Source organism: Equus caballus, chromosome 16, assembly GCF_041296265.1.
Source record: "Equus caballus isolate H_3958 breed thoroughbred chromosome 16, TB-T2T, whole genome shotgun sequence".
In the NCBI taxonomy this organism is placed as follows: domain Eukaryota; kingdom Metazoa; phylum Chordata; class Mammalia; order Perissodactyla; family Equidae; genus Equus; species Equus caballus.
This window is the reverse complement of record NC_091699.1, coordinates 51,874,275-51,888,725: the sequence shown is the minus strand read 5'-3', so window position 1 is coordinate 51,888,725 and position 14,451 is coordinate 51,874,275. Positions and strand designations below refer to the sequence as shown.

At 43.8% G+C, this 14,451-nt stretch overlaps 1 long non-coding RNA gene across 2 annotated transcripts; it reads right to left on the bottom strand.

Moving 5' to 3' along the window:
* Nucleotides 1-6,819: 6,819 nt before the first annotated feature.
* On the bottom strand, nt 6,820-12,397 carry LOC102149133 (uncharacterized). Of its 2 annotated transcripts, none has more exons than XR_011427301.1 (4): nt 12,285-12,397; nt 11,736-11,854; nt 10,215-10,434; nt 6,820-8,948 (listed from the first exon to the last, which is right to left on the bottom strand). It is a non-coding gene; the product is annotated as an uncharacterized lncRNA (long non-coding RNA). The 2 variants fall into 2 exon arrangements; XR_011427302.1 differs by having other exon boundaries at nt 7,728-8,948; nt 10,215-10,343.
* Nucleotides 12,398-14,451: the final 2,054 nt, after the last annotated feature.

Here is a 14,451-nt window from a genome sequence, read left to right as displayed (position 1 = left end):
ATCGACACAGAGCTGAAGCATTGATGTAATAGGAGGCTAGACTACAGATACTTTTAGACATGTAAGGACTTTAAACTTCACCTCCAATTTACTCTCACTCAAGAAGAGACAAAATATGTGCTTCAGCAAAATGAGGGAGCATGCAAGAAAGAGGAGGGCCTAGGATCCCGGAAACGGGGTTCAACTCAGGAGAGCAGCAAAGGGAACCCCAGGACCCCCAGAGCAGCCAGTCCAAACCGGTCTTGAGAATGCAGAATTTGTGGGTCTTGAACATTTTTGAAAAATTATTGTTGGGCACTAATTGACAGATCATATTGAACATGTTGGAAAATTGGCTATAGGTATAAAAAAACTAAGCAGATGGGAAAGAAAGAAAAGAAAAGAAGCCACTATCAGCTCCAGGAACACAACACATTGGCTCCACAATGAATAATATTTATGTAGTCATAACAGCATGCGGACTAATTAGTGACTCAACCAGAAACTGGAAAATAACCATATTGACAGGATATAGGGAGGGGAAGGAAGTGTGACGGAGCCAAATCCTTACCCCCAAGAACAGGAAATCAGCAACTAATGTCTAAAATTGATACACCATGAGGCAGCAGTGTAAGCACTTCACTTAACAATGTGTAGGTAAGTGTCAGAAAAAATAGCCAATAGAAATGCAAGTGGTTGCCTGGGAGAGGTGGGCGGGGGTGGGGTGAGGTGGAGCGGGAGATGCTGTTTGTAATTTCCTAACTATGCACTATTATAACTTTATAAAAAGTAACTTTAAAGAATTTGATATTATTATAGGAGGAAAGAAGAGCAAAAAGAAAACGAGACTACGAGAGTAAGATTAAACCATAAACAGAATTCCTTTTTGCATACTCTAAGGGCCTGGTAATTGAAAGAGATGAACACAAACTTGATCATGTGCTTCTTAGTAACGCAAACAAAGAGCAAACATTGTCCAACAAGGTCACTAAAATACTATTAGGTTATTAAAACAGTATTAAATTAGAGGCCAATCAACACACTTTTAGCTAAAAATCAATATCTGGCCACAGCTAAGGCCCAAATCGATGGTCAGTATCATAGGAAAAATTGCTGGGATTTAAGAACAACCTGAAATCTTATTTAAAAATGTAATTATAACTGAAATTCTGTTATTAAAAGTGAGTGCTCTAATGTTTAAGGTTTGACATTGTGGTGTAGAGACAATCACTTCTCTGCACCGTCAGCGTTCAATGTCTCCTGTGGTCACTACGTGGCCCGCGTATGATACCACAGTTACTGGTTTCCAACCCAGGTTGGTGGAGGAGCAGGTTTTGTGTTTACTGTGCCAGTATGGGAAAGTTCTCCTGGTGATGTTGAGTTACTAAGCTCTCCTTTCTTTATCTCTCCTGGTAATCAGCTAAGGTGACAGTTTTTCTCCTCTTCAGCTCCTGGAATTAAAGATACCATTGCTGGTGATAAGGCAATTGCGTTGTACGTGCAGTGCTTGAAGAAGACGCCTTCTGAGTAGTATTCTCGGAAGGTGGTTATTTGGACACCTCTTCAGAGTCACTTCCAATCCTCTCGGCCTCTTCTGCTGGGGACTCCAGTCTCCCACACAGGTGATGGCAGCTTGTCTGAGCCCGGCCGTGCCTCTCACCACCCATCCCAGGACTCCTCCATTGACACTCAGCACCCACACGTACAAGTTGGAAGAGCAGGGGACTTGATGTCCACTGGGGCGAACCTTTGACCAATAGGAGATAGGAGCTGTTGGTGAAATGTGTCTGTCCCCATCCCCCAGATGGACAATCCCAAGATGCATCTCAGCTTCTTAGGCGGTTTCGAGAGCTCTAACCAGCACCCGTGGTAGCGGCCACAACACATCCTTGTCCTGGCCCTTTCTGCTTCCCTGCTCACTACCCTGTCCCTCACCTCTGCTGCCTGAGATCCTATACCCCTGCACATAAACCTTGATCTCAGGCTCTGCCTTCTGGGGAACCCAAGCGAAGACACAGGATTAGGATTATTGCCTTCACTTTCATTTTTCAATTTCCAACGTTTATGCACGCACATGTGGTTCCATACCAGCACTTGAAAAAAGTTATTTCTTAAACTTTGAACCTAATAATGTGCAAGGAACAATGTGAGTGGCATTAAATATTTTTAACAATCATCTCAGATTCCACCGGCATCTCAGCTTTCATTGCACGCACACCTCTAAAGGGGAAGGATCTTTACAGGATCGAGCGAGAAATACTCGCGCTTTCAAGATGACTTCTTCAGTGGGTTCCAGGAAATCAGCTATCTTTCCACAAGTAACTATTGGCTGTTAGCAAGGTCTACGATGCCAGTACTGTCATCTGTAAAGTTTATTATTACACTTTCTTCTGATGAAGCCGCCTTTGTAACAAATCATGGATGCTAAGCCATGTGTTTGAGCATTTTGGATAATGAGTATCAGAGCAGTTTCGCTATCTTGCGTATGTCACATAGTCCACCCTCAGCTAAAAACTGAATAATGCAAGTGGCCTTTTACCTTTCTGCCCATGACCAGCAATTCTGTTACATTCTGCTGTGTTGTAGGCACTTTCTGAAAACACAACTGAAAGGTACAAACAAACATTGCATGCTCCTGATCCCTGAATCACTCATGGTTTCACCGTGTGTTTTCCATTATCAATGACAATTACAGAACGTTTTGCTTTATTGATTTTCCATTCATATATATTTTTTCCTTTGGATTCACTATGTTATTATCTCTTGATAACAAAAAGCTCTTGACAAGCAAATAAAGTAAAAGCATAATAGAATTCAATGTGGTTCCACTGTGCTCTCAAACTTAAAAAAAAAGATGTCTGGTTGTCTCCACTGTCTGAGTCTGCGGGGCATCAGACACAAGACCAGCACATTTGGCAGTAATCCTTCTGTGCACAGCAGAACGCACAGCAGTCAAATGTTTTCTAGGAGGGTCTTTGCATCTAGAATTCACAGCCTGGACAAATCTCAAAATCCTTCAACTTCCGATGGTCGACAATACCTAGCAATCATTTTAACAAGGTTTTCGTTTAAATTTTACCTTCTATGTTTTCAATTGTCTTTTGAAAATGCAGATTGTGTCTTTGTAAAACTCTCGTGAAGTAGATTGCTTCAAAGTTTGATTAGTGAGATAAAATAAGTTTCGGTTTCCCCTTTTCCCCAACATTTCCTTTTCTTCTTTATATCTTACGTTCTTTTTTATGTCTGGATCAAGGAAAGTTTATTATGGATGGTTTTGTAATTCTTCTGAATTCTTTTGGGGAAGTTTTGAGGTGGGAATTTGACATTCTGCTTTTAATTCATCCTCACAGGATGAGAAGAAACCTCAAATAGAAAATTTTCTGAAAAGATTTCTGGCTGAAATTAAATTAATAAACTAAAAATTAATTATAGGTCTTATAGGTCATTTTGTTTAATTTTATGAGTAACTCTAGCAAGTCAAACAACTCTACAAATATCAAATATCAAAATTATGTAATTGAGTCTCTATTCTTCTTCTTTTTTTTTTTTTTTTTGCTAAGGAAGAGTCACCCTGAGCTAACATCTTGCCAATCTCACCCTTTTTGCTAAGGAAGATTGGCTCCGAGCTAGCATCTGTTTCAGTCTTCCTCTACTTGTATGTGTGAACACAAGCTACCAAAGCAAAGCAGGCTGAACTTAACCACTAGACCACCGGGGCTGGCTCTCTATTTTATTTTTTAATATTATTTATAAGTTTATAAATACCTCTCAGCCCCAAAGTGACACAATGTGCTTTGTATAGCATCCAAATAACATGCTTTAACTCCAAATTACTTGCTTTAACTCCATTCTATGTTTTTCTATTTTTCTAGCCATTTGAAATATCTTAATTTTTGCACATAAAATTGACAGCTTACCTTATCAGTTTTTGCAGCATTTTACTTTTTCAATATTCAATGTTCATTTATCTTTCAATTGGTTGATAGAATTTCAACATATAAAGCATGTAAGGAGATTTTTCACTCTAAGTTACATCTAAAAACTTAGTTATACTTGAAACTGAATATTTGTTATTTCCAATAAACTTACCCTTCTTTATATGTTACATGCATTATTATGATGGGGAGTTACATGATCACATGACCATTGATCATGCATAAGTTCAGAAAACCCAAAAACGATTTCGATGCAGGCATCTAGCTTTTTGCTCTACCAATAATTAAGGTCAAAGCTGAAGCCAAAATCAGATGCTTTTAACCATATTTTTTATCTGCTTCATATTACCTCAACCCAATTTTTAAATGGCATTAAATCCTTACATAAATTATGTTCCTACTGGTACTTGTCAAAAATCTATGTGCAAGGCCAGCCCACTGGCATAATGGTTAAGTTCATATGTTCCACTTCTGCAGCCCGGGGTTCATGGGTTCGGATCCCGGGTGCGGACCTACGTACTGCTCATCAAGCCACACTCTGGTGGCATCCCACATACAAAATAGAGGAAGATTGGCAACAGATGTTAGCTCAGGGTCAAGATTCCTCACCGAAAAAAAAACCAACAAAAAAACTATGTGCTATTTCATCTCTTGTGACTCACAAGGAGTTAAAACGGAAAAAAAGAGAATGACATCTGTGTGGTTCTTTCAAGAACTATAGATATTTTGGGAAGTCTTATAAGAAACCTAAAGACGCATTGGTATAAGGCTTTTCGTTTTCTTACTGCACCTGAAAAGTCAATAGATTTTTTATATTATGTAAACATTTAGCTAAGTTACCAGCTGAGACCACATCTTGAAGACTGAGATGATCTAGCCTCTGAATCAGAGCCAGAATCAGGGATCAGGTCCAGGAATCAGAAGGTGGAGATGGGTGGGGAGAAGCACAGGGAAGTGACACACCTCACGTTTTTACCTAATGATCCACTCATAAATGTTACTTCTTGTGCTCACATCTCTAGGTTCCACTGGTCTTAAGGTTTTAATGCCCAAGTGACCCAAAAAAGTTCTTAATTGGAAACTGAGAATGCCACCTGACCATGTTGTCATTTCCTTGCACAACCAGAGAAATGGCCAAAAGAAAAAAAGATATATATTCTGGAAAAGTATATATCATATACGTGAAATCTAGGGGAACATTTTATGCATCTCCTTATACTATTATACCCAAAAGTAGGAATTAGAAATAATTGCAATCCTATCCAGACAGGTCTATGGGTGTCTCAGATGGCTGAGGGCTACAGATTGGGCCACCTCAAAGGACTCCACCCACGGTGGTGGTGGCCAAAGGAAAGGGGAATTTGCAGTAGTAGTGGAAGAAGGATCCCAAACACCAGTTGCAAAATTAAGATTGTTTCTGCCTGCGTTTCTCACCCCTCTTTACTTCTCCCATTATTGTGTATGAGTTATGTTGGTTATGGTTAAATTTAACATTTGGTTTATAGGTTATAGATTATCAATTTGGGCTCATAGTGAAACTCCAGTAGAAATTGACATCACTAGGATAGCATGGACTTGAATGACAGTAAACTCAAGAGCACATTTCTAGGTGCAGTAGTTGGCGATGACTTCGGGCTACTTTCCTCTTCCCCCAACCTCCATGCAGGTACTGAGTGCTTTTGCAGTTAGCCTGTTATCTAGGGTCACCTTTGGATAGTCAAGTGTGTGTTTGCATGCAGCCAAGGAGTGGACTATGATAAATATCCAAAGGGGTGTCCATCAGCTCACAGAAATTCCCTCAATGACCATGTGCACACCACTCACGCTGCTCCCTGGCAGTGGAGCTGACCCACGCTGAGTGATCAGATTTGAAATTTTCAAATAAAATAATTTTGAAACTTTGAATGAACCCATTCTAGGACCAAAGGTAGGTAGAGCTGAGTTATCGAAAGGCAGCTCTGGAGAGCATGTCCGTGAAGCCCTGCTGCTGAGGTCCCCAGAGTTTCCGCAGTTCCTGTTCTTCCTGGCACCAGGCTGCCCATCTCATCCTTCCACTCCATAAACTTCCTGTGCATCCTTCCAACAAATGCATTTGGCTTCAGTAGCTTTCTGAAGAAACTGACTGATGCGGACACAAAGGAAAAGTTATTTTAAGAAGTTTGATCTGGTAGTAGGGGACACTGGACTGAAGTGGAGACAGGGTCGATTCAGAGAAACTAGTGAAGAACTATTCTAGGGAATAAGAAGTGGTCAAGAGTGCTTTCAGGACTTAAAAATTCTAAAGAACAAGTGTTGGACAGTGTGTGTGCATGTGTCTGTGTGCATGTGTGTCTGTGTGGTGTGTTCCAGGGCTGCATGACTAATGACCCCAAAACTTAGTGGATTCAGAGAACGAACTTTGTATTATATCTCACAATTTTGTGGGTCAAGAATTTGGTAAGGGCTGAGCAATTCTCCATATCCAGAAGGTGGCCAGGCTGTTCTAGAGGATCCAAGACAGCCTCCTCCACAGTCTGGCCCTTAGGAGGGGTGGCTGAGAGGCTAGGGTGGCTGGGCTTCCTTCTCTCTCCGGGTGGTCTCAGGGCTCCTCCATGTGGTGTCTCCAGCAGGCTAGCCGGACTTCTTATGTAACTGCCCATGCCTCTGAGAGCAAATGTTCTAAGAGAGAAGCTTCCAGTCTCTTAAGGACTAGGCCCAGAAACTGGCATGGTATCCCTTCTGCCATAGTCTATTGGTCAAAGAAGTGTCAGAGCTTGAACTCATGTTCAAGGGAGGGGACACAGACCTTGTCTCTCAACAGGAGAAATATCAAAGAATCTGCAGCCATCTTCAGTCTGCCCCAGTGCCTGTGGGGGTGCAAAGACTAAATATCGACTTTTGCTGCGGCAAGAATATCTCACCAGTATAGTCCTTAAAATTTTTATTGCAATCAAATAGAGAAGTTTCTCTTTATAGAAGTAGTCCAGGTAATAAATAAAGAAGAAACGATAGAATGATGATGTCACCACTTTGTAACCCCTAATGAATTAATACATCCAGGCAATGATCACCAGTGGCTACTAATGCCACAAGAGGGACAACCAACTACTATCGGTAAGTATCTGAAAAGCTTTCATAGAGAAAAGACCAGAAGCATATATTTTAAAATGTTAATAATAACCATTGACTAGTTTTACTTTCTGCCTTATGATTTTCTTTTCCTCTTTTGATGGCTTTCAGATTACAAAAATAATTCATACATGTTGTTGCAAGTGTATTACTGTGGAAAAATTAGAAAGGTAAACTAATATCTACTTTAAAAAAGATACCAGAAGTGGATGTTTTCACACTAAGTTCTACCTAACCTTTAAGGGATAGATCATTTCTATGATATTTAAATTATTGTAGCTCATAGAAAAAGATGGAAAATGTCCCGTTTAATTTTGTGAAGCCACTCTATGTTAAAGATAGAATGCAACTATGTAGCAATCTTACAAATTCGTAAGTAAAATCAAGCAGTTGTGAATGAGATCCAGCAGTCTACCAAAAGAGTAATAGATTATGGTCAAGTGATGTTATCTAAACACAAAAAGGTGGTCCATATTAGAACTCTATTCTCTTAATGCATTAGATTAACAAATTAAAGAACAAAACCCAAATGATTGCGTTAATAAATACTGAACAATTATTTGATAAAACAGCAGCAATTATTTCCAAAATAGAGGAAATTGTGGAACTATTTGTGATCAAATTTGCTACCAAAATCCTCTAAAAATACCACCCCAAATGGTAAAATATTAAAACTAAACCGGTTAGGTTCAGGAACCATATATAGCGGACTGCCACCACCATTATAATTTAATATTATCTTAGAGGGTCTAACAAGCACAGTGAGTACAAAAAGAGAAATAATCAGCAAAACTTTACATGTTTGTATATCTAGAAAACCCAAGAGAAAAAACTCCTAACACAAAAAAATCAGTAGCTTTTCCTTATACTAGCGATAGTGACAAAAGAATCCAGAAGCTATAAAAGATAAACACATTTGATTACATAAATTTTTCAAATTTTTGTAGAATAAAACAGACCCTAGAAAAGCCAATATAAAAATAATTGTTTGAAAAAAATACTTGCAACAAGGATAGTCAATACAGTATTGATATCTATAACAGAGAGAGTTCTTTCAAATTTGCAAGAAAAAGACGAAAACAACCCAATAGAAACATGTGTCGAAAGTCACACCTTGATGAGATAAGGTATCGCAGATAGCAGGTTTCCCCTCAAAATGAGTGTTTCCAGCAAAGCAAACTGTGCTAGATTAACAATCAGATTGTAACTCTGCTTTCAGCACACTTTAAAAAATAACAGCGTAAAGGAGAAAGCATATGCACCTTGTTTCAACACCTTACCCCGCCTAAGATAGGATGTCTTCGAATTCTAGTCTTATACCTCATATCAGGTCATCTTCGTTGTAGAGGAAAGAGAAACTCTGGCACCCTTTTGGTCTCTGGAGCAGTGATTTCTGACTCTGGCTTGCTAGTACCCACTGTGAACTCTAGTTCATCTTTGTGGGGCTTGAAATCCTGCCGAGCTGCAGAGGATCCTCTCCCCTTGCTCTGGGTGGCCTCAGCCTTCTTTATACTCCTGATCCGCAGCATGGCCCCAAAGGACAGATCATCTGGATTTTGAATGCAGATTTAGGTAGCGTCTGTACTTTTACCATCAGGCCCCACCCACTGGACTGTGCTGTGTGGACAGAATCAGGAACCTGGGTCAGCACAGCCGGTTGGACCCTGTGTAGGATGCTCTGAATGACATCTACTCCTTCAGGTGCGATTCGGCAGCCCAGCCACTTACCCACTCTCTCCCATTATTTGTTGATCTACATGTGTTAGTTACGACAACTTGGACATTATCCAGTGACCCCGGGTGAGGTGAACAGCAATGAAAGGATAAGAGCCCACCAGTTTCTGAGCTGTATCTTGGTCCTGGTTGTGTGTATAGCCTCCACGATCTGTGAAGCATCCCCTTCCTCCGGGAAGTTGTGTAGGTCTTCTGCAGAAAGTCCAGCAACACGAGAGCGACACTGAGGCCATGTGTGGACACAGCCAAGAAGGGGCAAGCAAGGTGTCTCTCTGCCCCAGAGAGGAGGTTGATGTGACAAAGCAAGGTGGGGTGTCTCTCAGGGAAACTGACAAAGCACCTGTGACACATCCCAGGAGTGAGTGGGCTTGGGGGTTAGAAGGGGACAAGGAGATGCAGACTTTCAAAAAGCAGAAGGAAAGATGAGTCATGCAGATAATTTAAAACCTGCGAGAAAGAAATTACTCTAGTACTTATAAGCAAAGGTTGTTAGTTTCAATCCTTCTATAGAAGCTAGGACAAAAAGGTAAAAGAAAGGTGAGGAGAGGGGATTTCAACACAGGAATCGAAACTGAAGTGGCCTGGGGCACAGGGAGAGGCAAAGACGTTTTCTCCTCTCTCATTGCCCATGATCCTAGCTCCAATCCATGAAACTCTGAAGAATCAGGTTGGTTTTTGTGATTTTCTAATAGTTCCCATGGTGCTCAGCAAACATTTAGAAAGGAGTGCCTATGGATGCAGGATGGAGCTAAGCGTTATGGGATAGACAGGGGAAATGTAAGTCCTTTTCTTCGCATGAAACAATTGTAAGGCAATAAACAACAGTGCTAACTGGTTTTATGTAGGGCCTCTCTATTCAACATGGGATAGGTGGACCAGCAACAACTGCATCACCAGGCAGCTTATCAGAAAGGCCGAATGTCAAGCCTCACCCCAGACCTACTGAATCAGAATCTGCATTTTTAGCAAGAACCCCAGATGGCATGTAGTGTAGGCAAGTTAAAGTTGGAGAAACACTGAGAATGAAAAGACTGCTGGAGCTGGCGTTGCTACCGAAAGTTTCACGGACAAGTTGGGTCTTGGACAAACCTTGAATATGGATGTGCAGTGGACTCAGAAGTGCTGGGATGGAAGAACTGGAGGGAGCCTCCAAGGCCCATTTCAAATGCTTCACACATAGGAACTCAGGAGGACACATCCACCCTGCCTGCCCTCTCCCCAGCAGATCTCCCTGGGCTGTCTGAACCCAGGACATGGCTCTGGTTATCAGGCATGAAGAAACAATGAAGAGAGAAGGAGCGGGATATGGAGCCTCCAGGCCTGCCCAGTCATATGGATCACCTGGGACTTGTTAAAACACAGAGTCCCAGTCTCCTCCCCTGAAAATTCAGATTCAGAGAGGTTTGGGGTGCAGCCTGTCCCTCTGGATTTTTCTTGAGTACCCCAGGAGTCTCATACCTTCAGGCAACATTGCTTTAGGTCTTCAGTTCCTTGGACGAGACTGGTCACTGAACCTCCCAGGAGTCTCCAAGCCTGTTTTGATGCCTGTCAGACTTCTCTCCATGTGACTTCCACCGCATCTTCATGCTCCAAAGATTGAAGAGACACGGCACAAGCCCAGGAAGACAATGAGTGAGTGGAGGCGACTTTGAGAGAGGGCCTCTTAGCTCTATAGAACCTACAAAACCAACCCACGCAAAGAAACTGGCCTGAGCTGCTAAGGTCAAGGCTTCAGACTACCATTCCCTTCTGGCTGCACTCCAGAAGTGGGCCCAGGACTTCTGCAGGAGTTCCGAGGAATAACCTCAGCTCACCACACCTTTCTTTCCCTTCCTGTTGGGGAAAACACTGCCCAGTAGTTGCCTTCGAGTGCTCCATGACACTCTAGATAACAGCAGCTACAGAAAAACAGGAACGAGAGGAAGAGGACGTGGAAGATACCCTTCTGTGCTCCAGAAGCTCTGGAAGCTAGTTTGTTTGCTGTGAGATTCACGGAGGCTTTAAAACATTGATCAGTGTGGGACTCCCCAAGGAGACCTGATAGACGGGGCTTTCCAAACTTATTTAACCACTTTTTCAAGATGGTCTTGTGTAAAATACTTCAGAACAGCCTTCACTATGTCTATGTCTTCTTAAAGAAGATCCATGGAAGACATTTCTCTCCTTGAATCCCGTGCCAAGAATGGCCGTGTGTCTTCCAGGGAACTACCTTGCCTGATTTTGTGAGTCCTGAGAGTCTGAAAATAGATGTGTTTTGCCCTTTTCATTGGCTGCTCGACTGGGAGCCGGTTTGTTGGAGGGCTTCCAGCAAGTGTACTGAACGGTGGAGCACATGCTCTGTGGCCTGACTCACTGCTGTCTGCTTGTTTTCCTCCATTTTCTCATCAATTTATTTGAAATGTTTTTCTTGGCGCATCTCTATTTGTAAGTCTTATTACCTCTTTTCCAGACAAAACTCAGACAAGCTAAGTGACTTGCCCAAGATCACATAGCTTATCAGTGAGGGATCCAAGATTCAGACTTAGTTCTGCCGATCTTTGAGGCCTAAGCTCTCCCATGCCACCTCCCTAGTCCTGTGTGGGGTCCATGAAAGACCTCAATGTGCGGTGACACTGGAGGTTGGTAGGAAATGACCACTATTGAACGACAGTGATTTGACTTCATCTTTCCCTCGTCCCACGCTTGTTTCTTGCTGCCTAGCCTCCTCCACACCCACCCTTTAGAACTCCTTCCCTATTTTCTAAGACTCTTCATCAGCTCCCCAAGTCCAAAACCCGTAACCTATGACTCACAGCTCCAGCCCGTGTGTTTCTAGATAACCAGTTGTGCCAGAACAATGCACTGAGCAGCCAGCACAGACACCAGCCATAACAACAGGGGTGACCATTCCAGTGTATTCCAGCTGAGTCCCCTCACCTGCAAACAACAGAAACCCAGCCACAGGAGTGGCTTGACTAATTATGGTCTTGTCTTACTCACATAAATACCCAGCTGCTGCGTCCAGCTCTCTTTCCGCATCCCTGGAGTAAAGCTTTCTTCCCCTTGGTTGCCACATGAGCTCCAGATGGCTAGACCACTGCCAGCTTCATATTTGCATTCTAAGCAGGAAGAAAAAAGAAGAAATAAACTGAGAGAAGGAGGAAGGGGCAGCAATAATATGAGAAAAGAATAATTTCACAGGGATCCCCAGTAGATTTCCACTCAGTCTAGCTGGCCAGGGCTATGCTGCCTGGCCACCTCTAGCTGCCTGAACATAGTCATGGTTTGTAAGGAAGAAGGAGAGATGGGTTTTGAGGCAGTCGGCTGGTGTGATCTGCCACACCAGGGACCACCCCAATGTCTGAGTTGAGTCCAAAATGCAGAAAGCAGGCAGCAGGGACCAGAAGGAGGGCGCCAGGGCCAAGAGGACCAGCTGAGTCCTCACTGTGCTGCGCCATAGGCTCCCCTTCAGAGCTCAAGGGCTCATTCACCCTGGCACCGGGAGTGCTGCCAACACAGCCTCAGCTGTCGGCCTTCTTTGGGAATTACCCTGGCTGAAAAGAGCCGCTTTGCCCAAACTTGTGCCCCCTCCCAGGACAGCCCTCATCCTGTTGCCTCGTCTTTTGTCTCTGTATAACTCTGCAGGGCCTTCCCAACTTCAGAGCTCACCGGGGAGTCAGCTGACAACTCTGTTGAGGCTGCACGGCAGCCCGGCTCCTCCCTCTTTCCCTTCCCTCCCACCAGAGTGATCCCTAAGCACTCCTAATAAACACCCTGCAGGTCATTTCCCAGGGGTGCAGCCTGCACTAAGGAACAAGCCACTTCTTCCTTTTTCTGGTTTACCTTAACAGGCACGTGCTGAATGCCCAGCGCTGGGAGTGGAGGGTGGGTGAATACAGACGTGAATAAGCATCACTCCTGGCCTCACAGGCTCGGCGATGGAGCTGGGAAAACGAACGGCTAAGACCCAAGACAAAACACAATCAGACAAATATAAAGTGCGATGGATGCTCACCGGAGGAAGATGTTATCAGTGGTTGGGACTGGAGGTAGGGAGAGTTAGGAACTCTGGAGGGGCGTCACGGGAGAAGGAGCCTTTGAAATGGCCTCTGACAAGGACCAGGCAGAGCCTATGGCAAAGAGGGACTCCGGACAGGGCCAGCATAAGCAAAGGCACAGAGAGCTAAGGTGTGGGCTGTGTCCAGAGGGTGGCAACAGGTGGAGTTTGGCCAGAATGGGGAGTGAAATAGAGCACTGGTTAAGAAGACGAGCTTCCAAGGCAGCCCAGGGCTTGACTCCCGACTCGGCCCCTTCTGAGAGAGGGACATCAAGCATGTCACTTAACTTTTCACACTATGACTTTCCCATCTGTAAAATAGTAATTACGTGTTCCTCCTCGCCTAAAAGGTTAAAGGTTAAAATACGTAAACCACTACACTGACATCTGGAGGGGCATGAGGCTCAGGTGATGCTCTAGTTTTTATTACGCAAGCAGAAATATTGTGGAGGCTGCTGTTTAAGCCAGTGGTTCTCAAATTTAGGTCCCGAGATCAGCAGCGTCTTGTTACCAGGGAACTTGTTAGAAATGCAGATTCTTGGGGCCCCTCCCTAGACCTACTGAATCCGAAATTCTGGAGGTAGCATCCAGCAGTATATTATAACAAGCCCTCCAGGGGAGGCCGCGGTGCGTTAGAACTTGAAAACCACGGTTGAAGCCAACAGAGGAATATATTTTAAGGGGGCAAAGGCTCTCCAGGGACTTCGAAGACAGAGGTGCAGCAGGGCCTCACAAGCGGGCGGCCAACAGAAATGGGAACCAGGGAAACAGGAGTCTCCTTTCCTTCTCTCACCTCTCCTCTCTTACTCTCTGCCTCTCTCTTCCTGTAGCGGCAAATGAGCCTCATTTCTACTTCCGCGAGCCGAGGGTTTCTGCCATAGAGAGCTGCCAGACCAAGAGGCTGAAATTTCCCAGTCTCAGCTTCAGGTCACTCTGAAAGCAGCTCATTGGCCCAACTAGAGTCAGGCGCTCACACCTGGACCGATTACTTGGAGTGTCCTTCCCCGACCCCAAGTGGATGGAAGTGAGGTGCTGATTCAATGAGGTCTCCAATACTTGGAATGCCAGTCAGATGTGTGGGAAAGAGGTCAAGGTGAGAGCATGAAATTTGGGAGTTACAAGCTTTAAGCCCAGAGCCACAGAGCAGTGGTTCTCAAAGCGTGGTCCCCAGACGAACAGTATCAGCAACTTGTTGTTAGAAAAGCAGTCTTTGGCCCCACTCAGCGCACACTGAACCAGAAACTCTCTAGGGGGGCTTGTCAAGCCGTGCTTCAACAAGGGCGAGTTGGAGAAACACTATCAGGAAGGGCTCAGAAACGGTGCAAAAAACCCGTTTGCTGAGAGAGTCGAATCATTTCCGTAACCTTGTCCGTCTTTCACTCCACTTCCTTGAGTCATAATGAAATAGGCAAAAGAGACATCAGAAGAAAAAACACCCAGGGTGGTGGCTCGCCTTTACTTTTCTTTCTCTAACGCAGCATGCTTATTCCACAGACAGAGCCAGGATAGAGCCCCATCTTTCCTCTTTACTGTTAGGGGAACAAGCCATGGTCAGTGTCTCACATTCTTTGGCAAAGACAGGACTGAAGCTCAAGCTTCCCAGCTTCAAGCTACCGTGACAAACAATGGAACTTTCTAGATCAAAGAGAAAAGTAACTG